Source organism: Saccopteryx leptura, chromosome 8, assembly GCF_036850995.1.
Source record: "Saccopteryx leptura isolate mSacLep1 chromosome 8, mSacLep1_pri_phased_curated, whole genome shotgun sequence".
Classification (NCBI taxonomy): Eukaryota; Metazoa; Chordata; class Mammalia; order Chiroptera; family Emballonuridae; genus Saccopteryx; species Saccopteryx leptura.
In genome coordinates, this window is record NC_089510.1 from 91,633,229 (window position 1) to 91,656,432 (window position 23,204).

The following is a 23,204-nucleotide window of genomic DNA, read 5'->3' on the forward strand; positions in this document are numbered from 1 at the left end:
AAAACCAAAACAATTTCTTCACCTAGGCAATATATAAAAAGATGGGTGGTATATAAAATAGAAAAACAAGCAAATTATCCAAGGTCACGTAGCTAATAGATGATAGATCTGAAATTTGTATCCAAGTTTCTATTCAAGAAGTTCTCTCTTTCTGAAAAAAAAAATTACTGTATATTCTATGATTCCTGAAACTATTAAATTTTGTGCACACACATATACCATACCCACATCAATTTAACAATGAAAACATATTTACATTAGAAATAAATAATAAAATGCAAATTAATATATATAAATTTTCTTTCTTTTTTTTTATAATAAATTTTTATTAATGGTAATGGGATGACATTAATAAATCAGGGTACATATATTCAAAGAAAACATGTCTAGGTTATTTTGTCATTAAATTATGTTGCAAACCCCTCGCCCAAAGTCAGACTGTCCTCCGCCACCCTCTATCTAGTTCTCTGTGCCCCTCCCCCTCCCCCTAACTCTCTCCCTCCCTCCCTCCCATGTCCTCCCTCCCCCCACCCTTGGTAACCACCACACTCTTGTCCATGTCTCTTAGTCTCATTTTTATGTTCCACCAATGTATGGAATCATGTAGTTCTTGTTTTTTTCTGATTTACTTATTTCACTCCTTATAATGTTATCAAGATCCCACCATTTTGCTGTAAATGATCTGATGTCATCATTTCTTATGGCTGAGTAGTATTCCATAGTGTATATGTGCCACATCTTCTTTATCCAGTCTTCTATTGAAGGGCTTTTTGGTTGTTTCCATGTCTTGGCCACTGTGAACAGTGCTGCAATGAACATGGGGCTACATGTGTCTTCACGTATCAATGTTTCTGAGGTTTTGGGGTATATACCCAGTAGAGGGATTGCTGGGTCATAAGGTAGTTCTATTTGCAGTTTTTTGAGGAACCACCATACTTTCCTCCATAATGGTTGTACTACTTTACATTCCCACCAACAGTGAATGAGGGTTCCTTTTTCTCCACAGCCTCTCCAACATTCGCTATTACCCGTCTTGTTGATAATAGCTAATCTAACAGGAGTAAGGTGGTATCTCATTGTAGTTTTGATTTGCATTTCTCTAATAACTAATGAAGCTGAGCATCTTTTCATATATCTGTTGGCCATTTGTATCTCTTCCTGGGAGAAGTGTCTGTTCATGTCCTCTTCCCATTTTTTTATTGGATTGTTTGTTTGTTTGTTGTTGAGTTTTATGAGTTCTTTGTAAATTTTGGATATTAGGCCCTTATCTGAGCTGTTGTTTGAAAATATCATTTCCCATTTAGTTGGCTGTCTGTTTATTTTTATATCAGTTTCTCTTGCTAAGCAAAAACTTTTTATTCTGATGTAGTCCCATTCATTTATCTTTAAATTTTCTTTCTACCAATCTTTCTGAGACTTAGGGATATTAATGAGCTTTCCCCCAAATCACTAAATTAATAGGTTGCAAATACAAATTTGAACACAGGCCATCTGGTTCCAAAGCCAATGTCTTTTATATTCCTATCTTCTTCTTCAGAATATAAAAAAGTTATGAATAATTAAGGGTCTCAATATTAATTTACATTCCCTAATTCTGAGTAACCATTTCAATATACAACACTGAAGTTCTATGTCAGGGTAGGGCAGGAGAATTTTTCTGTTATCCTAAATTATATTGAAATGTGTTTTTCCACTGTTAGAGTGATCTCAGAGAAGACAGAGAATTTGATAAGAAAAAAACAAGAGTGAAACTGAAAGTCAGAGGAGAGAGGTTATTAAAGAACAGAAAATAACCTCATTCTAGTCCTCAGTGATATTCATTCACTTATCCTCTTGAAAGCATTAAAAATTTTACATATGTTTCCCTTTCTCAATTTATATGATAAAGTAGGAGTATGATTTTATAGAAAAATTAGAGTTGAAAGTTTATAACTCAATGCTAATCACTTAAATAATTTAACCTATGGATAGCATCAAAATCTCTATGGAAATTTACTATTTTCATATCTAATCATTTTCATATACTCATCATTTCATATACTCATTATTTTCATATACTTATTAAGAGAATTCTAAAACTAAATATCTTTGACATTCTTTCAATCAATTATAGTCACAGTCTCATTTATATTTTAATATATATTAAAAATAAAAATAATATGTGATATTAAAAAATAAAATCATTTATTTCCATATGCTTCAGAAGTAAACTTATGAATGTAATCTAGTAGATGTTCTACAAATTTTCTCAGGGGCAATTAATTTGCCAATGTATAACAAAGCTGGAAAAAGAGAGAGCACTCACTGGGTAGCTCAGCTGGCAAGAGCATTGTCCTGATTCACTAAGGTTGCAGATTTGACAATTAGTCAAGATACATATAAAACAAGGAAGTGCTCATATTGCTATTTATCCCAATGTTATATATAATACAAAAATAAGAGAGGAAATTTAGAAATTGCATTAATAATTCAAACTATGCAAATATCAAATTATAGTTGATTCATATAACTATATATTAATTAAGAATTATGCTAAACAAAATATTAATATAGTAGAAAGTACAATTTGTGTATTAATAATAAAATAAATGAAGTGATTAGATTATTTTATGAAAGCATAAAAAATAAAACAGGTAAATAGATTTACAAACAGGCTCATTAAAGAAAATATGGGTGGAGGGTGGTAGAATTGGGTAACTGGAGATAAATTTTAATGGAAGGAGAATTGACCTGAGTTGGTGAGCACACAATACAGTACACACAGTACAGATCATGTATTATAGAAACACACACCTGAAACTTATGTAATTTTATTAACTAATGTCACCTAATTAAATTCAATAACAAAATGAAAAGGTAAGGCACAATATGTACAAAAATTTGGCAATTAAAATTAAGATAAAATTAAGAAATAAAATAATCATGAAAGGCAAGAAAGGTATTTTTCAATTATAAAAAAATACAATTCTGCTGGTAACTGAAAGTTCAGATGCTACTTAAACTTTCTATGGAACAGAAAGCATGGAAACCAACTCAGCACATTATCAAGTGTTACAAATATAGTATAAAAAGAAAATCATTTAGAATTACCTGATTAAACAAGATTTTAAAAATAGAAAGCTATCAACTAAATAAGAAAACAAAAGGCTCTTTTAAAAATAATAATGTCATAATCTCAATGTTCAAGAAGCATTTGATAAATTCAATACTCACTTCATGTATAGTTATTAAAAATAGTAAATAATTTTCAGTGAGTATGTAATTCTTCTATAACTGGAAAATAAGAAAAATTGAGTGTACTTTGGAAGGTTTATTTATTTTTTTTAAATAATTTTATTTTTTTAATGGGGCGACATCAATAAATAAGGATACATATATTCAAAGATCAACAAGTCCAGGTTATCTTGTCTTTCAATTATGTTGCATACCCATCACCCAAAGTCAGATTGTCCTCTGTCATCTTCTATCTAGTTTTCTTTGTGCCCCTCCTCCTCCCCCTTTCTCTCTCCCTTTCCCTCCTGCCCCCGTAACCACTAAACTCTTATCAATGTCTATTAGTTTCACTTTTATGTCCCACCTATGTATGGAATAATGCAGTACCTATTTTTTTCTGATTTACTTATTTCACTTCGTATCATGTTATCAAGATCCCACCATTTTGCTGTAAATGATCCGATGTCATCATTGCTTATGGCTGAGTAGTATTCCATAGTGTATATGTGCCACGTCTTCTTTATCCAGTCATCTATTGATGGGCTTTTTGGTTGTTTCCATGTCTTGGCCACTGTGAACAATGCTGCAATGAACATGGGGCTGCATGTGTCTTTACGTATCAATGTTTCTGAGTTTTTGCGGTATATACCCAGTAGAGGGATTGCTGGGTCATAAAGTAGTTCTATTTTCAGTTTTTTGAGGAACCACCATACTTTCTTCCATAATGGTTGTACTACTTTACATTCCCACCAACAGTGGATGAGGGTTCCTTTTTCTCCACAGCCTCTCCAACATTTGCTATTACCTGTCTTGTTAATAATAGCTAATCTAACAGGTGTGAGGTGGTATCTCATTGCAGTTTTGATTTGCATTTCTCTAATAACTAAAGAAGATGAGCATCTTTTCATATATCTTTTGGCCATTTGTACTTCCTCCTAGGAGAAGTGTCTGTTCATGTCCTCTTCCCATTTTTTTTATTGGATTGTTTGTTTGTTTGTTGTTGAGTTTTATGAGTTCTTTGTATATTTTGGATATTAGGCCCTTATCTGAGCTGTTGTTTGGAAATATCATTTCCCATTTAGTTGGCTGTCTGTTTATTTTGTTATCAGTTTCTCTTGCTGAGCAAAAACTTCTTAGTCTGATGTAGTCCCATTCATTAATTTTTGCCTTCACTTCCCTTGCCATTGGAGTCAAATTCATAAAATGCTCTTTAAAACCCAGGTCTATGAGTTTAGTACCTATGTCTTCTTCTATGTATTTTATTGTTTCAGGTCTTATGTTTAGATCTTTGATCCATTTTGAGTTAATTTTAGTACAGGGGGACAAACTGTAGTCCAGTTTCATTCTTTTGCATGTGGCTTTCCAGTTTTCCCAGCACCATTTATTGAAGAGGCTTTCTTTTCTCCATTGTGTGTTGTTGGCCCCTTTATCAAAAATTATTTGACTATATATATGTGGTTTTATTTCTGGACTTTCTATACTGTTCCATTGGTCTGAGTGTCTACTTTTCTGCCAATACCATGCTGTTTTTATTGTCGTGGCCCTATAATATAGTTTGAAGTCAGGTATTGTAATGCCCCCAGCTTCATTCTTTTTCTTTAGGATTGCTTTGGCTATTCGGGGTTTTTTATAGTTCCATATAAATCTGATGATTTTTTGCTCTATTTCTTTAAAAAATGTCATTGGACTTTGATGGGAATTGCATTAAAATTGTATATTGCTTTGGGTAATATGGCCATCTTGATTATGTTTATTCTTACTAACCAAGAACAAGGAATATTCTTCCATCTCATTATATCTTTTTTGATTTCTCTTAAGAATGATTTATAGTTTTCATTATATAAGTCCTTTACATTCTTCGTTGTTTATTCCTAAGTATTTTTTTTTTTTTGTAATTGTGAAGGGGATTATTCTTTTGAGTTCATTCTCAGTTGTTTCATTGTTGGCATATAGAAAGGCTAATGACTTCTGTATGTTAATTTTGTGTCCTGCGACCTTACTGTATTGGCTTATTGTTTCTAGTAGTCTTTTTGTGGATTCTTTGGGGTTTTCGATGTATAGGATCATATCATCTGCAAAAAAGTGATACCTTTACTTCTTCTTTTCCGATATGGATGCCTTTTATTTCTTTGTCTTGTCTGATTGCTCTGGCTAGAACCTCTAGTACCACATTAAATAAGAGTGGAGAGAGTGGACAACCCTGTCTTTTTCCTGATTTAAGGGGAAAAGCCTTCAGTTTAGTGCCATTTAATATGATGTTAGCTGATGGTTTATCATATATGGCCTTTATCATGTTGAGATATTTTCCTTCTATACCCATTTTGTTGAGAGTCTTAAACATAAAATTGTGTTGTATTTTATCGAAAGCCTTTTCTGAGTCTATTGATAAGATCATGTGTTTTTTGTTCTTTGTTTTGTTGATATGGTGTGTTACGTTAACCGTTTTACTTATGTTGAACCATCCTTGAGATTCTGGGATGAATCCCACTTGATCATGATGTATTATTTTTTTAATATGTTGTTGTATTCGATTTGCTAGTATTTTGTTTAGTATTTTAGCATCTGTATTCATTAGAGATATTGGTCTGTAGTTTTCTTTTTTTGTGCCATCCTTGCCTGGTTTTGGTATGAGGGTTATGTTGGCCTCATAAAATGTGTTTGGAAGTATTGCTTCTTCTTCAATTTTTTGGAAGACGTTCAGTAGAATAGGAACCAAGTCTTCTTTGAATGTTTGATAAAATTTGCTGATATAGCCCTCAGGACCCGGACTTTTATTTTTGGGGAGGTTTTTAATGGTTTTTACTATTTCTTCTCTACTAATAGGTCTGTTTAGGCTTTCTGCTTCTTCTTGACTCAGTCTAGATAGGTTGTATTGTTCTAGGAATTTACCCATTTCTTCTAGATTGTTGAATTTAGTGGCATAAAGTTTTTCATAGTATTCTACAATAATTGTTTGTATATCTATGGTGTCCATGGTGATTTCTCCTCTTTCATTTTGGATTTTGTTTATATGAGTTCTTTCTCTTTTTCCTTGGTAAGTCTTGCCATGGGTTTGTCAATTTTGTTGATCTTTTCAAAGAACCAGCTCTTTATTCTATTAATTTTTTCTATAGTTTTACTGTTCTCTATTTCATTTATTTCTGCTCTGATTTTTATTATCTCCTTTCTTCAGCTGGTTTTGAGTTGTCTTTATTCTTCTTTTTCTAGTTCCTGAAGGTGTGAAGTTAAGTGGTTCACTTGGACTCTCTCTTGTTTGTTCATATATGCCTGAAGTGATATGAACTTCCCTCTTATCACTGCTTTTGCTTCATCCCATAGATTCTGATATATCGTATTGTCATTTTCATTAGTCTGTATATATCTTTTGATCTCTGCACTTATTTCTTCTTTGATTCATTCATTTTTTTAAAGTACGTTGTTTAGTTTCCACAGTTTTGTGGGATTTTTTTCCTCTTTTTTGCAGTTGAATTCTAGTTTCAAGGCTTTATGCTCAGAAAATATGCTTCGTACAACTTTGATTTTTCTGAATTTGCTGATGTTGTTTTTGTGTCCCAACATTTGGTCAGTTCTTGAGAATGATCCATGTACACTGGAGAAAAATGTATACTCAGTCACTTTGGGATGAAATGTCCTGTAGATGTCTATCATATCCAGGTGCTTTAGTGTTTTGTTTAAGGCCACTATATCTTTGTTGATTCTCTGTTTGGATGACCGATCTAGAGCCATCAGCGGTGTATTGAGGTCTCCAAGTATGATTGTATTTTTGCCAGTTTTTGTTTTAAGGTCAATAAGTAGCTGTCTTATATATTTTGGTGCTCCTTGGTTTGGTTCATATATATTAAGAATTGTTATGTCTTTTTGATTCAGTGTCCCCTTAGCCTTTATGAAATGGCCATTTTTGTCTCTGAGTACTTTTGTTGTCTTGTAGTCAGCATTATCAGATATGAGTATTTCTATGCCTGCCTTTTCTTTGAATGTTATTTTCTTGGAGTATTGTTTTCCAGCCTTTCTCTTTGAATTTGTTTTTATCCTTGTTACTTAGATGAGTTTCCTGTAGGCAGCATACAGTTGGATTTTCTTTTTTAATCCATTCTGCTACTCTGTGTCTTTTTATTGGTGAGTTTAACCCGTTTACATTTAGTGTAATTATTGACACTTGTGAGTTCCCTATTGCCATTTTATAGATTGCTTTCTGTTAGTTTTGTGTTTTGTTTGATCCTTCTCTTTCGTTTTTTTATCTTTTGTTTTTATTTGGTTGTATTCCATACATCTTTCCTCTGTTGCTATCTTTTTTATCTCATGTGCTTCTGTGGTGGTTTTTCAATGGTGGTTACCTTTAAGTAATGAAAAGGGTTCCTACCCTGTTCCTTATAGTGCACTATTTTGTGAGTACTTTTGTACTCCATCATCCTTTGCTACTGTTAATCTCCATCCTCTCCTCCCTTTCTTTTTGTTGTTTTCACAGTTTAAATTTAGTTTTATTGTGTTCTTCTTGGAGCTTTTACTTGTGGCTTTATTTTTCTTTTTTCTTTGTATCTGATTGGAAAACCCCCTTTAGTAATTCCTGGAGTGGGTGTTTTCTGATGATAAATTCCCTCATTTTTTCTGTATTTGTGAATATTTTTATTTCTCCTTCATATTTGAAGGATAGCTTTGATGGGTATAGTATTCGTGGCTGAAAGTTCCTCTCTTTCAGGACTTTAAATATTGGGGTCCACTCTCTTCTAGCTTGTAGAGTTTATGCTGAGAAATCTGATGATTATCTAATGGGCCTTCCTTTATACGTTGTATTCTTCTTTTCCCTGGCTGCCTTGAGAATTTTTTCTTTGCCATTGGTTTGTGCCAATTTTATTATGATGTGCCTTGGAGTAGGTTTGTTGGGGTTAAGAAAACTCGGAGTTCTGTTTGCTTCATGAATTTGAGGCTTTAGTTCTTTCTACAGGCTTGGGAAGTTCTCATCTATTATTTGTTTGAGTATGTTCTCCATTTCATTTTCTCTCTCTTCTCCCTCTGATATACCTATTATTCTAATGTTATTCTTTCTGATGGAGTCAGATAATTCTTGTAGGGCTATCTCATTTTTTTTAATTTTTGAGTCTCTTTCTTCTTCTCTCTGTTGTGTCTCAAGTTGCTTGTCTTCTATTTCACTAATCCTCTTTTCTATCTGGCCTGTTCTATTAGCTAAGCTGTTACCTCGTTTTTCAGCTCGTGAATTGAGTTTTTCATCTCTGTTTGATTTGTTTTTATAGTTTCAATTTTCTTGGACATATATTCTTTGTGTTCATTGAGTTGTTTTCTGAGCTCCCTAAATTGTCTTTCTGTGTTTTCTTGTATATCTCAGAGGATTTTTAGGATTTCTATCTTGAATTCTCTGTCATTTAGCTTCAAGGCTTCCAATATATTAAATTTTTTTCTCTATAGATTTTTTCCTCATCTAGCTGTGTTACCTCTCTTTCTTTTGTATCCATGATATTCGATTTTCTCTTCCTTAATGGCATCTGAGGGTGGTTTTGTTGATAGTATTCATGAGATTTAATAAAGAATAAAAAGTTAAAAAATAAATCGAAAAAAGTTGTGTTTTTTTAAATTAATAATGAATAAAGAAAAATAAAATAAAATTAAAATAAAAAAAAAAATAGAAAATTTTCCCCCCCCTCCTTTTTTCCTCTCCTCTCCTCTCCCCTCTTTCTTGAGAAAATCTTGTGGTGAACTGTGAATTATATTGTATTTAATAGAACAAACAATGCCTGTAATGGAGCGCCTGAATTGGGGAAAAGTAATAAAGGGGCAAGAAAAAAAATAAATAAAAAAAATAAATAAAAAATAAAGGGGTGTATGGACCCACAAAAAGCAAATAATGAAAAAATTTGGATCAAGAATAAAGTGATTTGCATTTAGGTGTTGGTTCACTAAGAGTTATGATGAGAGGCATAAGAGGGAATCCGGAAAATGGGGGGACAAATTAAAAATTTACTATTGTATTTAGTGGAACAACAGCTTGATAAAATGGAGAGCCAGGGATGGGAGCACTGCTAGTGAGTTAAAAAGGTGAAGTAAAAAACCCCCAAAATGCCACAAACATAAGTTTGAGTCCCAGATAAGATAATTTGTTCGTTACTGAGGTTTGAATGTGAGGAGATGTAAAGGAGAAAGAAAGAAACTAATATAGAGGGAGAAAAGAAAGAGAGAGAGAGAGAAAAAAAGAGGGAACCACTAAAAGAGGAAAAAAGAAAAAAGAGGAGAGAGAGAGAGAGAGAGAGAGAGAGAGAGAGAGAGAGAGTTAAGGGTTTTGGAGTTCAACCATCATAGAGAGAAAGGAAGAGGAAAGAAAAGATAATGGAAGATGTAACACTTATGGGTAGTGTAGTTCAAGGAGAGAGTAAGACCGGTAGAGAGTTAAACAACCAAATTGGAGGAGGAAAAAGAAATCAAGGATGAAGATAAGAGAAACAAATGAACAAATATAATAAAATGTGATAGGTTATAAAGTCTGCGGATTATTCTTGATTTTGAGAGGTTATCTTCTTGCTTTTTCTTTTCTCTCCCTCTTCCTTGTCGGTGACTCTGTACCCCGGGTTCTGCCCCTTTGGCATGCTCAGGTAGAGGTTTGCAGTTGATAAGTCTCTATGGCGATGTCATGTATTGTGCTTCAGTCTCGTTGGCAGTGGAGGCTCATTAGCATTTATAGGCTCTGACAGTGAGAGAGTCTGTGTTCCTGGAGCCTCTCTCCTAGTCTTTCCTGCTGCCTCTGCCTGGATAGTTAGAGGCTCAAAGAGCTAGCAGCTCCCCCCTCTATTCCCACTCAGTGCCGGGCTCTGGATAAGGCTCAGTCAGTCAGAGCTGCTAGCATAATCAGGCGGGGCTTCCGCCCACTCAAAGACCTCTGGCTCTGCCACTTTGTCTGGTAACACGGGCGGGCACCCACTCCCGGGGTGCTTGGAGGAAACTCTCGCTCACTATCTGCACGCGCAGACCAGGATGTCAGGCCGGAAGTCTCGCCCTCTGAGTGAAATCCCCTGCCCGCACTGAAAAGTTCCAGCGTTGGAATTGGCTCTCACTCCATCCCCGTGTGCGGCTTTTTCAAGGCACTGGGGTGGCCTGAGATTCTGCTTTTGGCCCACACAAAGGCCCCTGACTCTGCCCCTCTGTGGGATAACACGGGCAGGCACTGCCGATGCACTTGGAGGAATCTCTCGCTCACTATCTGCACGCGCAGACCAGGATATCAGACGAGCGGCCTCACCCTCTTTGTGAAACCCCCTTCAGCACGGAAAAGTTCCAGCGTTGGAATTAGTTCTCGCTCCTTCCCCGTGCGCGGCTCTCCCAGGGCGCTGGGGCGGCCCGGAGATTCCACTATCGGCCCACACAAATGCCTCTGACTCTGCCTCTCTGTGGGACAACACGGGTGCACACTCCCAGGGCTTTGGAAGGAATCTCTTGCCCACTATCTGCATGCGCCGACCAGAAGATTGGGTAAAATGGCTGCCCCGCTTGTCTTTCTTTGTCTCGGTTTGGCGCGAGTGTTAGCTGTATTGTCCTGTTTGTCACAGGAACAGTTTTTCCTCGGCTTGGATCTCTGTGCCACAGCCTGGTTCGGCCGTTTGTGCCGTGGCTTGGATCTATTCACCCCCTTTGCCTGCCTCAGTTTCTATATTCTCAGTTTCCAGTGAAAGCCGCCCTGTTTAGGTTAGTGTGGAAGGCAGAGCATTTCTTACTCCCTATTTCCTTCAGGGTTTGGTTATATATTTAGCCAATTTTTCGCTCAACCATACCTTTGGGTGTATTGCAAAACATCTGGAGGCTCCAAGGATAGGTTTTTCTGTTTCTGGTTGAAGATCTTGTTGAGTTTTGGGGGAGATTTATCGGTATTGCTTCCTATCCCGCCATTACTCTGATGTCATCTCTTAGAAGGTTTATTAATGTAATTAAAATATTAATATTTTTTTCCATTTTCCAAATGGATCATATTGTTGGTTGTTCATTCATGCATGCTACCAATGACAAGGTAATATAATCATTGTTAAAATCTTTGTGTAGAACTTTAAGGTTGATTCTGCTTGAATATATGTTTAAAAAATCTCAAATAAGCTTAGCCAATGGAAAAATGTATTAGCCCACATAACCAGTATACAGATGAGAGCAAATTTTGAACCAGATGAATCAACCCTGTTTGAATTCATCAAGGAACGAGTTCTTCTTACTCAACTCTTCCTCCTGTGTTGATTTTATCTTGCCTTACTCTTTACGGTAATCATATGCTTGAAAAGCTTAGTGTAGTACAAAACACTGATTAAATATGCTGTACATGTAAAAGAAAGTTAAAACTTAGGTTTAGTCATGTAGCATTTTGTTTATTGTTAAGCACACTTTTAGGCACTTGCAGTAATTTTTAATTCTCTTGATGCCTTCACTAACAAAATGACAACAGCACTCCCACCATAACTGTAACTGCTAAAATACATACTTCTAAAATGATGATAGCAACACCACTGTTGTGACACACAAATATGGACAATTTGAATATGAATAGTGAAAGTAATAAATTTTATCTGAAGGACATACTTAGTACTGCATCTATAATATGGACAAAATACATATATTTTCTTGTCAAATGCCATTCTTAGTACAGCCCATGGGAAGGATGAGTTTTCAGCTGTAGTGTAACACTTTCTGAATGTTTGAGAAAATTTGAGAATTTGAGGTATCTTTTTATTTTCTTGTGTGGTTATGCCTAAGAATTTACATTAATACACTTTTTCTTAGCATGGTTTGGCTCAAAAGAAAGCTTAAAACAGAGGCTTTCATTAAGTAGTTTATTGTGGAATGTTTCCAAAGAAATTATAGTAGAGAACTGGGAAGAGTGAAACAGACAAAGAAGGGAACTTAATGTTAGGATGGTGATTTGGGCAGACACCTGGGCACATTCCACTGGAGTCTCTCTGAGGAGCTATATAGAATGTATGTAAGATTTTTCTGATCCAGGAATGAAAAAGGGAAGTTTTTACTTAGCAGCTGTTGTTTATTCCATAGAGTGTTAACTTCTTTGTACTTCCAAGTTTGTGCATGTATTAGAATGGCTAAATAGGTTTTTGGCAACTATCACCCTAAAAATATATTCTACATGTTTACACTTACACAAAATTTGAAAATAATGAAAGTTATCTGTAATAATGAAGAGTCAATCTGTGGTTACCTAGGGTTGGGAAAAGAGCTGAATGTAAAGAAACATAAGGGAATTATTTGGGGTGATAGAAATACTCTCTATCTTTATTTGGCTAATGGCTATATAAGTGTGTACATTTGTCAAAACATATGTACATATTATACAATGGTACTGAACTACATTCTGAAAAGGTTTTCCAAATTTTGGTCACTTGTTTTTCAAAAATGTTTTGTCAAAAATCTTTTTAAATTGTCAAAAATGTCAACTTTGACAGGTTTTGAAATTTGAACTTATTCAAACCAAAACTTACAAATAGATAAAAAAAATTTCCTATAGAAACAAACAAAAAAGGACCTTGGAAAATCAAGTGAAGTGATATTTACTGGGGTTTATAATTTATTTTTTAAAACCTATAGTTGAGTTACGGAATAAGTAGTGTTCTGAGAAAAACTTTTGAAGCTTCTCTTTATTAAACTGAATAAATTATCTACCAGAATAATATTAAAAGAAGGTATTTTTTTTTTCTGCAGTATCTGTTTGACAGGACATTGAAAAGAATCATACGGACATCTTATTTGATGAATTTTGTTATATAAAATTATTTATTAAAAATTTACTTAAAACAATTGACCTGTGGTGGCATAGTAGATAAAGCATTGACCTGGAACACTGAGTTTGTTGGTTCAAAACCCTGGGCTTGCCCATTCAAGACTCAATGGAAGTTGATGCTTTCTGCTTCTCCCCAACCTCTTCTCTCTGTCTCTCCCTCTGTTCTCTAAAATGAATAAATAAAATCTAAAAATAAATTACTTAAAATAAAATTTAAAGAGTAATACTATTAAAAATCACTTAGGGTAAAACTTTTAAGTGTTTGATTAAAAATGGTGGAATCAAGAATGTCATTCTTTTAGCAGAATTAATTCTGAGCTTAAGGCACTTTAGAAAAAGTAAAAAAGAGATTTCTCAATTAATAATATTTCTGGTCTACAGTATATATTTTTTATAAAAATAATTTCATATTCAAAAATTATTTTTAGTAAAAGTACCTTGTATATTAAATAATATTAAATCCAACAAATTTATTAAGAAATAAATGTTAACATTATAAAAGTTTGATTATTTCAGAATCCCCTTTTACTTTCAAAAGGTTTCTGATTTGGATACAAAAATTACATAGACTTGCTAGTCAAATGATTTCACAAAGCACCTGACTCTTTTCTTTCTCTTTCACTGTCCTGACTTTACACACAAGAGATTACTACTACAAAAAACACACAAAACCAATGCAAAACTCTGAAAATATACAACACAAAAACTAAACTGATAAAAAATAATAAAAAATTCAGCTTTATTTATCAAATGTGTGCTGTTTTGTTTGTTTTGCTTTTTTCAATTTGGAAGTTTGCTCTCAGCAAAGTGGTTCATTGAATCTGTTAACATTTGCATTTGTGTATTTACTGAAAGAAGTGGATTACTTAATAATCTAATTTATATTACATTATCATTGTCTAGTACAAGTGGCATAAAGAGTTTTGCATGTCAAAACTAAGTTTTTATGTTACATTATAGTTGATTTTGTATCAGTATTATTTTATTATAATTACTTTAGCAAATGACATTTCTTTGTCCCATTCTATAACTGATAAAACTGAATTTTCTATGACAGAGATTGGGGGTTAAATTTCCATATAAAACATTTCTGTGATTGCCCAAAGCCTTTTTTTGTGATTTCAATTCTGTTATAAAACAACCTAGAAGCAAGCAATAATTTATTTTACTTAAATCAAACATTTGTATCTTTCAAAGTTTATACTTTCTGTTTCTTCTTTTATTTGTCCAAGGCTATTTAAAATTTTTTGGCAGGTATAAGCATAGAATAGATAAAAATTAGTTAAAATTATATTTGCCACTTGGTGGTATTTTAATTCTAATTAAGAAGGTAGTATTCTACCTTCTAATCTTATAAATAGTGAACTGAGATTTATACATATGTTTATGAGTGTAGGAGTACTGAGCTCTTTCATGGATCCCATTAAATTTGCTGATAATCATAATGGTGTAAATTGGTGATGATGAAGGTTAATGAAGAGAACAATGATGATAGTAATATCGTATAATTCCTTAAAGTTTATTTTTTTTATAAATAACACTATTTTGTAGTTAGAGATTATTAAACTTACTCTGCTAATCAAAGAACTAAATTTAAGAGAAGTAACTTGACCAAATACATTCTATCTGGAAGAGGCAGGACACAAACACAAGTCAAACTTAATGTTTTTTTTCACTAGATATAGAAAGGATTAATAAGATTATATAATTACAGCTGAAGTTTACAAAAATAAAATTAATATTAGATACAATTTTGTAAGATTTATAGTTTGAAGTGCCTCTTTTGTATAAAGTTCTTCCTCAAATGATGAAATAGAAATATTTCAGCACTTTCAGTATACCTCACTTTTAAGGAGACCAACTTTTTTACAATGAAAAGGAGGGCAAAAATAAATTGAAGAAAACAGTATCATAACTAAAAGAAACATTTTATTCATTGCCACAATAATACACTATAATATGATAAATGCATAATAAAAACATTTATATTTTATAATGTAATTATGCCTATTAATTTTTAATAATAATTGTAAGAAAAAAAGTACTCATTTAGTTACAAATACGCATATGAAATGCAATTGATTGACTCTGCATTGATCGAATACAGACATTTACAGATAAGTCTTCCAATATCAAAAAGGAGGACTTGTAGGAGGACACTTTTTGAGTGAGGACGACAATTACAAAATAAGGACTGTCCTCCCGAAAGAAGGATGATTGGTCACCTTATCATTTTCCCACTTTAAAATACAATGTCATCTTCCTGAAGTGCAGAGTTTGCTGGTTCTTTCCCAGGCCGGGGCACATTCAGGAACAGATCAATGTTTCTGTCTCTCTCTTCTCTGCCTCTCTCTAAACTAACTAAATAAATAATGTATTCCATTAAGCATTATCACTTAGAAGAATAATAATGTATACCCAGAGAAGATTATTTATACATATAATTAACATTCCTAAATTTAAGAATGCATACTGCATTTCCAAGCACAAAGATAACTTTGGCCAATTTGGGATTTTAGGAATCATGAGAGCAGAATTTTTTTATTTTATTTTATTTTTATTTTTTGGTGAGAGATACAGTCAGGCAGACAGACAGGCAGGGACAGATAAACAGGAAGGGAGAGAGGTGAGAAGCCTCAACTCACAGTTACAGTACCTTAGTTGTACATTGATTGCTTTCTCATATGTACCTTGACAGGGGTCTTCAATCAAGCCAGTAACACCTTGCTCAATCCAGTGACCTCAGACTTAAGCCAGCAACCTTCAAGCTCAAGCCAGTGACCATGGGGTCTTGTCTATGGTTCCATGTTCAAGCCACTGAGCTCCCTCTCAAGCCAGATGAGTCTACGTATGCTCAAGCTGGCTACCTCGGGGGTTTCAAACTTGGGTCCTTGGAGTCCCAGGCCACAGAGTAGAATTCTTTCTAGACTATAATATTGACCATGAGACCAGTATGCAGATGAAAAGGCAGAGATTCAGGAATCATGAATATATAGAGAAAATTATTTAAAATAATAATCATCTTATTAGTATTCTTACCAAATAACTAAAATTAGAATATTTCTCAGTAAACACTAAGAGCAAGCTAATATGTTTAGTGCTAGAAAGAAATATATATATATATATATATATTCCTGAACACAAACAACACTCTTTTGAATATTAAAGTCTATAGCCAAAAATAATCCCTCAACTGATATTCTCCCATTTTTGTTTCTGGGTTGTAATATAATTGTTAAAAAACACCCCTCCGCAGATGGTTTTTTTGAGAAATACTATTTTGTGATTGGATACAATACCAATCACTTACAATTGACACCAAAACAAAGAGATATTCTGCCTAAATTGTGGGTTCCATTTCACTGCATAAACAGCCATTATTTTTTCAGAAGAGATACCAGTAATGATCATACAGTTAAATAACAGCTACATACCTGCCAGTTTCCTGTGGTTTTTGGCATCCTTGGCTTACACTTTTAATTTGGCCAAATACTATTTCAGTTGCTGCCATGTCATTCCCAGAGGCACTCTTTGGCTTTCTAAATTGATATGACAATGGCAGTGCTTCCAAGAATAAGGTTTAAAAATATAACAGTATCTGTAAATAAGTATATAAAGGCATACAAATATATATATATATTCATATATATATTTAGCACACATATTTGTTCATTATCTAAGCCTTAGGGCAAAATATAAATATAAGAGGAAAGTTCAAAGCACTACAGTGATGTTGGTAAAATTTTATGTAGCTGAATTCAGATTTTTTAAAGATATTTTAAGACTATCCCTCCACAATGTAGTTAAATATAGATTGTATGGCCTTACTCCTAGTATAATCTCCCTAATCTCTCCCCTGATTTAACTTTGAGTTTTTGGTTTTACATCACTTTCCCTATAACCAGAATATTCATATTGATGTTATTCTATCCTTTTTAGACTTTCTAAATAACAAGTCTGATACTTATACTTTTTATCTAACTATATTACTTTCTGTTCAAAATTTCAAAACACTATTCTTTTAAATTTGGAACTATTTGAGAATACCTCTTATTTTTTCTTTATAAAATTTTTTTGCTATTATTCTTTTGTGAATTTCTACTCTTGGTTACTTATCTGTGGATTTTTTTTCTCTTCTCACAATGCAGTTATTTCTAATTTCTTATCAAATTCTCAAAAACAAATATATTTTTTCTATTTATTAAGCTTTATTAAAAAAAAAACTTTAGAAAAATACAATGCCCTCTTTTTACCTTATTTTCCAGGGGAAGACTATATTAATTTAGACCAGCATTTTTTTTTTTAATTTATTTATTTATTTATTTATTTATTTATTTATTTATTTTTTTATATAATTTTATTTTTTTAATGGGGTGACATCAATAAATCAGGATACATATGTTCAAAGATAACAAGTCCAGGTTATCTTGTCGTTCAATTATGTTGCATACCCACCACCCAAAGTCAGATTGTCCTCTGTCACCTTCTATCTTGTTTTCTTTGTGCCCCTCCCCACCCCCTATCCCTCTCCCATTCCCCCCTCCCCCCCGTAACCACCACACTCTTATAAATTAGACCAGCATTTTTAAGGCTAAATGTTAAAAGGAGAAAGAAACCATTTCTAAACCAAATACCTTTGGGATTTATTTTATCAAATATGATTTTAAAAAGGTTTTTGCTTTAAAACTATATAGAATAATAAACTAAAACATTTTTTAACTCTCTAACAGAATCATACCAACTCACTTATGTAAAGAATCTTTTGTGTCTAAGAATCTTTTCGATTAGCATTTGTCTAAATCCGGTTGGGGGGGTGTGCATTAAATGTCAATCACTTCAAAATCATATTGTCATTAGACTATCTTTCTCTCTGTCTCTCTCTCACATGCTAATACCATCCATGAAAATTACTGAATATGTTCTAGTGGTTATTCTAGTGGTTGAAAATAGAGTGATGAAAAGGCAGTAAAGGTCACTCTTCAAAAATAATTTATATTTTAAAGGGTAAACGAACAATATCCAAGTAAGATAAATTCAGGTACAGATAAGTGGTATGTACAAAATAAGAGTGGACAAAATGAAGAGAATTGAAAGATTTAGATGGTTTGTCAGGGGAGGTATCCTCAAGAAGATGACATTTGGGTTGAGACCTGAATAGAAAGAGAAAAGCATGCATATGTAAATTAGAGGCCAATCAGCTAAAAGGAGAGAGAAAAGATTCCAGGGAGGAAATAAGTTTGGTGTTTTTCAATAACTTAAAGTAGCCCAGCATGGTAAGAGCAAAGGCAACGATAAGGCAAGAGAGATAAGCAATAAGACCGGAAAGGGAGGCAGTGACTACGTCATATAGATGCTTGAATAGAGTTTGAATTTTATTCTAAGTGCAATGAGAAGCATGGGAGCAAAAGTAGAAATGGACAAACAATTAAATAGACTATTGTAGCCCAGATAAGTGAAGATTTCTTGGAATAGGTTAGTAGAGATGCAAATAGGCATATTTTAAAAAGAAACAATAAGACTTGTTTCTCGGTAAGGTAAGGGAGTTTAGAGAAAGATAATTAATGATAATTTCCTAGTTTAATCAATGGGGTGGATACGATGTTATTTATATATATGAGGAAGACTAGAGAAGTAAAATGTGAGGACAACAGAGAGCAAAATTATGTTGAGACTCAAGTAGAGAAGTTAAATAGACATTTACATATATAAATTTGAAGCTAAGAAAAGAGATAAAGGTTATAAAATTTTTAGTGCAGGTGATATTAAAAGTTATGGGACTGACTAGTTAACTTAGAAGGATGAAGTTTATAAGAAAGAATGGATGACTTAGGGCCAAACACTGAGAGCTAACATATACATATTTTGAAAATTTTAAGTTTGTAAGTTTTTTAATTGCTTTGTGTCTTGAGTGGTGGGCACATTCAGGAAACTTCTAAGAATGTGTAGATCACAGATATGAGGAAACCAAAAGAAAAAAAACCACCTGAGCAGACCAAAACCAGATATTGGAATTATGTTCTTAATATAAGTAGATAACTCTTGAAGACAAAGATCTGACGTCACACCATTTAGAAAAAATACAAGTGATATGTTTTCTACCTCCTAATTATTTTCTACAAAGAATTAGCATTTGTTTTCTGATATATTAAGGCATAACACTTCATTTTCTGAGAGCAGAACAGAAACATTAGTACTGATCCAAGCAAAAAAAATTTAGCAAAATTTTCCAAGTCAGGCACTAAGCAAAACTTCTCATTAAGAGATCTATTATAATATATGTTTAATTGCCATTGGAATGTAAGAAATTCATTTAAATTGGCACTACTATTGCAATGCATATAATATTTAATAAGCTCTAACCTGAAAATCTATTTCAGCAGTTAAATAAATAATAACCCAGTAGATCCACAATAATAAAAATCACTCATATCTATCATCTATCTATCTATCTATCTATCTATCTATCTATCTATCTATCTATCTATCTATCATCTATCTATCTATCATCTATCTATCATCTATTTTCTATCTACCTATCTTTTTATTACTTAGTGCATTATCATATTATGCATAATCAATGAGTGAATATATATATTGTCCTTGAAACTTGATCTTTTATTTATTTATTTTAAGTGAGAGAAGGGGAGATAGAAAGACAGACTTCTACATGCACCTTGACCAGGATCCACCAAGCAATCCTCACCTGGGACTGATGCTTGGACCAATCAAGGCTCTGACTGCGAGAAGGGAAGAAAGAGAGAAGAGAGAGAGGGAGGGAAAGAGAAGCAAATGGCCGCTTCACATATGTGTCTTGACAGGAGATCAAACTAGGAACATCAACGTGCCAGGCCGACACTCTATCCACTGAGCAAACCAGCCAGAGCCAAAATTAGACCTTTAAACACTCAAACATTTTTGAAATGTTTTATTTTTTATTTCTAGAAGACAAGATCTTAACAATGTTATTATAATGTTTCGAAGACAACTGAAAAAAAGCATAATAAAGTGATTTTGTTTAAAAATCTGCCTAAATAAAGATAGCTCTTGGGGAAAGTGATGTTTGTGTTATAAGAAAAAAAAAAGACCATAATATTTTTTCAGTCATTAAAAAATTAATTACTAGATACATGACTATATCAATATATTCACTAAGAAATAACTAGTAGTTGGGTTGTCAGCAGTTCCCATTTTATAAAATATGTGTAACCACATTCTGGCTTTGTACTTGACAGAGATGATGACAGACTGTAGTCATAGTTGTGGGGGTTTACAAATGAGACTATATTTCTGGAAGCAGGGAGTGGTTTATAAATTATAGTAGAGTATTATTTATAATCTAAATATGCTTTAGATTAGATAAACTCACTTGTGATTATTCTTTTAATCAATGATCTAATACTGTAGTGGTGAAGAGTAGGAGAACAGATGAAAACAGTAATAAAACCGAGACTAAAAATGTTAAAAGCATTGCAGCAACTTGATGGGAAAAAAAAGAATTATCACCAATAATTGGTTGAAAGTTGTAGCTCACTTGAAAATCAGTTGCTGTGATAAAAAGATTTTCTACAGAGTTATTAAGAAACACTTTTACCCAATTTAATCAACATTTTCAAATAATACAGCACTGTATCATCACCACCTTTTCAATTTTTTCACTTTTTTCTTTTTATTGAAATGCATAATTGTACACTATTAGACATTTTGATAGCTCAATTTTTATAGTAAAGCACTTAAAAGCTGTGCATACCATTATCTATTAAAAACAAATTTAATTCTTTTTCTTATTTCTTTAATCTTATCTACATTTACTCTAGTGTTTATAAATCTGAGGGAACTGAGGGAACCCAGACAGTTCAGTCAGCCTTGGCACCTAGGATCTAGGGAAAGAGGAGGGGACCTTCAGCAGATTAATATATATGAAAACTTTATTAAGCATAGCACCATGTGAGGCAATTGAGGGTTGTGAAGAATAACAAACAATAATCTTGTCTTCAACCATCTTAAAACTTGGTTTAGAAAATGAATTAAAATCATGTAGAAGTGAAATTCTTACAGAACAGAAATTATATTGCAGTTTAAATAAATACTTTTGTAGATTATTAATAAATTAGTAAATAACCATTAACAAAATATGAAAGGTACAGAGATGCTCAAAATGATGTTACAAAATAGTGGAATAGGAATTTTCAGCCTTTACACCCTGCCTCCCACAGAAAAAACAACTTAGACAACAACTAGAGAGAAGAATAATTTTACGGAAGGCCAAGAGTCCAGTTGAATGGTTCAAGCACATCGGTAGAGCAAGGCATTCAAGACTAGATGCAGAAAGAAGGTAATAAGAACAGTTTTACTTTATCTGTGTCACCCTTCTTCCAAAGTGGCACAGCTCAGTGCCAAGGGGACCCCTCAGGAAGTTGTATTTCCCACTCAGAAGAGTAAAAGCTAAATAAGTGCCTGGTTTCTCCATCATTGGGAGGCATCTCACAGGAGGTCCAATTCAGTATCACCCCACCTAAAACACTGAGGGACCCCAGACAGTTCAGTCAGCCTTGGCACCCAGGATCTAGGGAAAGAGGAGGGGACTTTCAGCAAGAGAAAAAGAGGGAAGGTTCCTAAACTCATTTTATGAAACCAGTGTTATTCTAATACAAGTAGACAATGACACTATAAGAAAATAAATTATAGGCCAATATCCCAGATAAACATACATATAAAAATACTCAACAAATTACATGCAAACTAAATTCAACAACGCATTAAAAAGATCATCCACCTTGCACAAGTGAGATTTGTCCCTGAGATTCAAGGAGGGTTTATCATTCACAAATCAATAAATGTGATTGATGTAACCCATTAACCTAATGGAGGGTGAAAATTATATAATTATCACAATAGATGCGAAGAAGACATTTTATAAAATTCAACATTTTTTCTTGATAAAAAGCTTTCAACAAAGTAGTAATAGCAGGACTAAATTTCAACATAATAAAGGTCATGTATGATGAGCTCATAGCTTCTACTGTGCTAAACTTGGAAAAACATAAGACTTTTTTTCTAAGATCCTAGACAAGACAAGAATGTCCAGTCTCATCACTCTTATTCAGCATAGTATGGAAGGTCTTAGCCAAAGCAATTAGCCAAAAAAATAATAAAAGTCATCCAAATTGCAATACAGTTATAAAACTGTTTGCATATTACATCATTCTGTATATATTAAAAGGCTAAAAAAATCATCTAAAAACTGACAGAACCAATAAACAAATTCAGTAAATTTGAAGGATACAAAATCAATATACAAAAATTGGTCATGTTTCTATACACAAGCAAGACATGTCCAAAAAAGAAATTAAGAGGTCTTCGCTGGGTTGCTCAGTGGTTAAAGTGTCATCGTGGTGCACCAAGGTAACCGTTTCAGTCCCTGGTCAGGGTTAAGCCACATATGAGAAGAAATCAATGAAAAAACAAACACAAATAAATAGAACAATGAGTTGATGTTTTTCTCTCTCTCTTCTTCTGTCTCTCTCTCCTCATCCTCTCAAATCAACAAAAAAATAAAATAAGATAAAGTTAAGACAACAATTTTCTTTTTAATAGCATCAAAAATAAAATAAAATCTTTAAGAATAAACTTAATTGAAGATATAAAATGTCTGCACATTGAAAACTATAAGTCATTGATGAAAGAATTTAAAAACAAATAAATGGAAAGATATATTTATGGATTGAAAGAATTAATATTGCTACAGTATCAATCATACTTAAAATAATCTATCTATTCAATTCATACCTTGTCTAAATTCTAATGGCATTTTTTCACAAAAATAGAAAAATCAATTTTGTAATTAATACTGAACCACAAAAAACTCCAAATAGTCAAAGTAACTGAAAAAAAAAGCTAACACATCACACCTATTGATTTCAAATTCTATTACAAACTTTGATAATTCAAAGAGTGTTATATTGAAATGGAATAACATAGAGACCTCAGGAAAATAAATAAATAAATAAATAGATAAATAGATAAATAAATAAATAAATAAAGTCAAGGATATATAACCAACTCATCTGCCAAAATTGTTTCTTGAATACAAAATGGGAAAAGTGTAGTCTCTTTTAATAAATGGTATTGGGAAAAGTGGATATCTACATGCAAAAGATTACAATTGAAGCCATATCTTACCAAAGGAAAAAATCAACTCACAATGGATTAAAGACCTGAA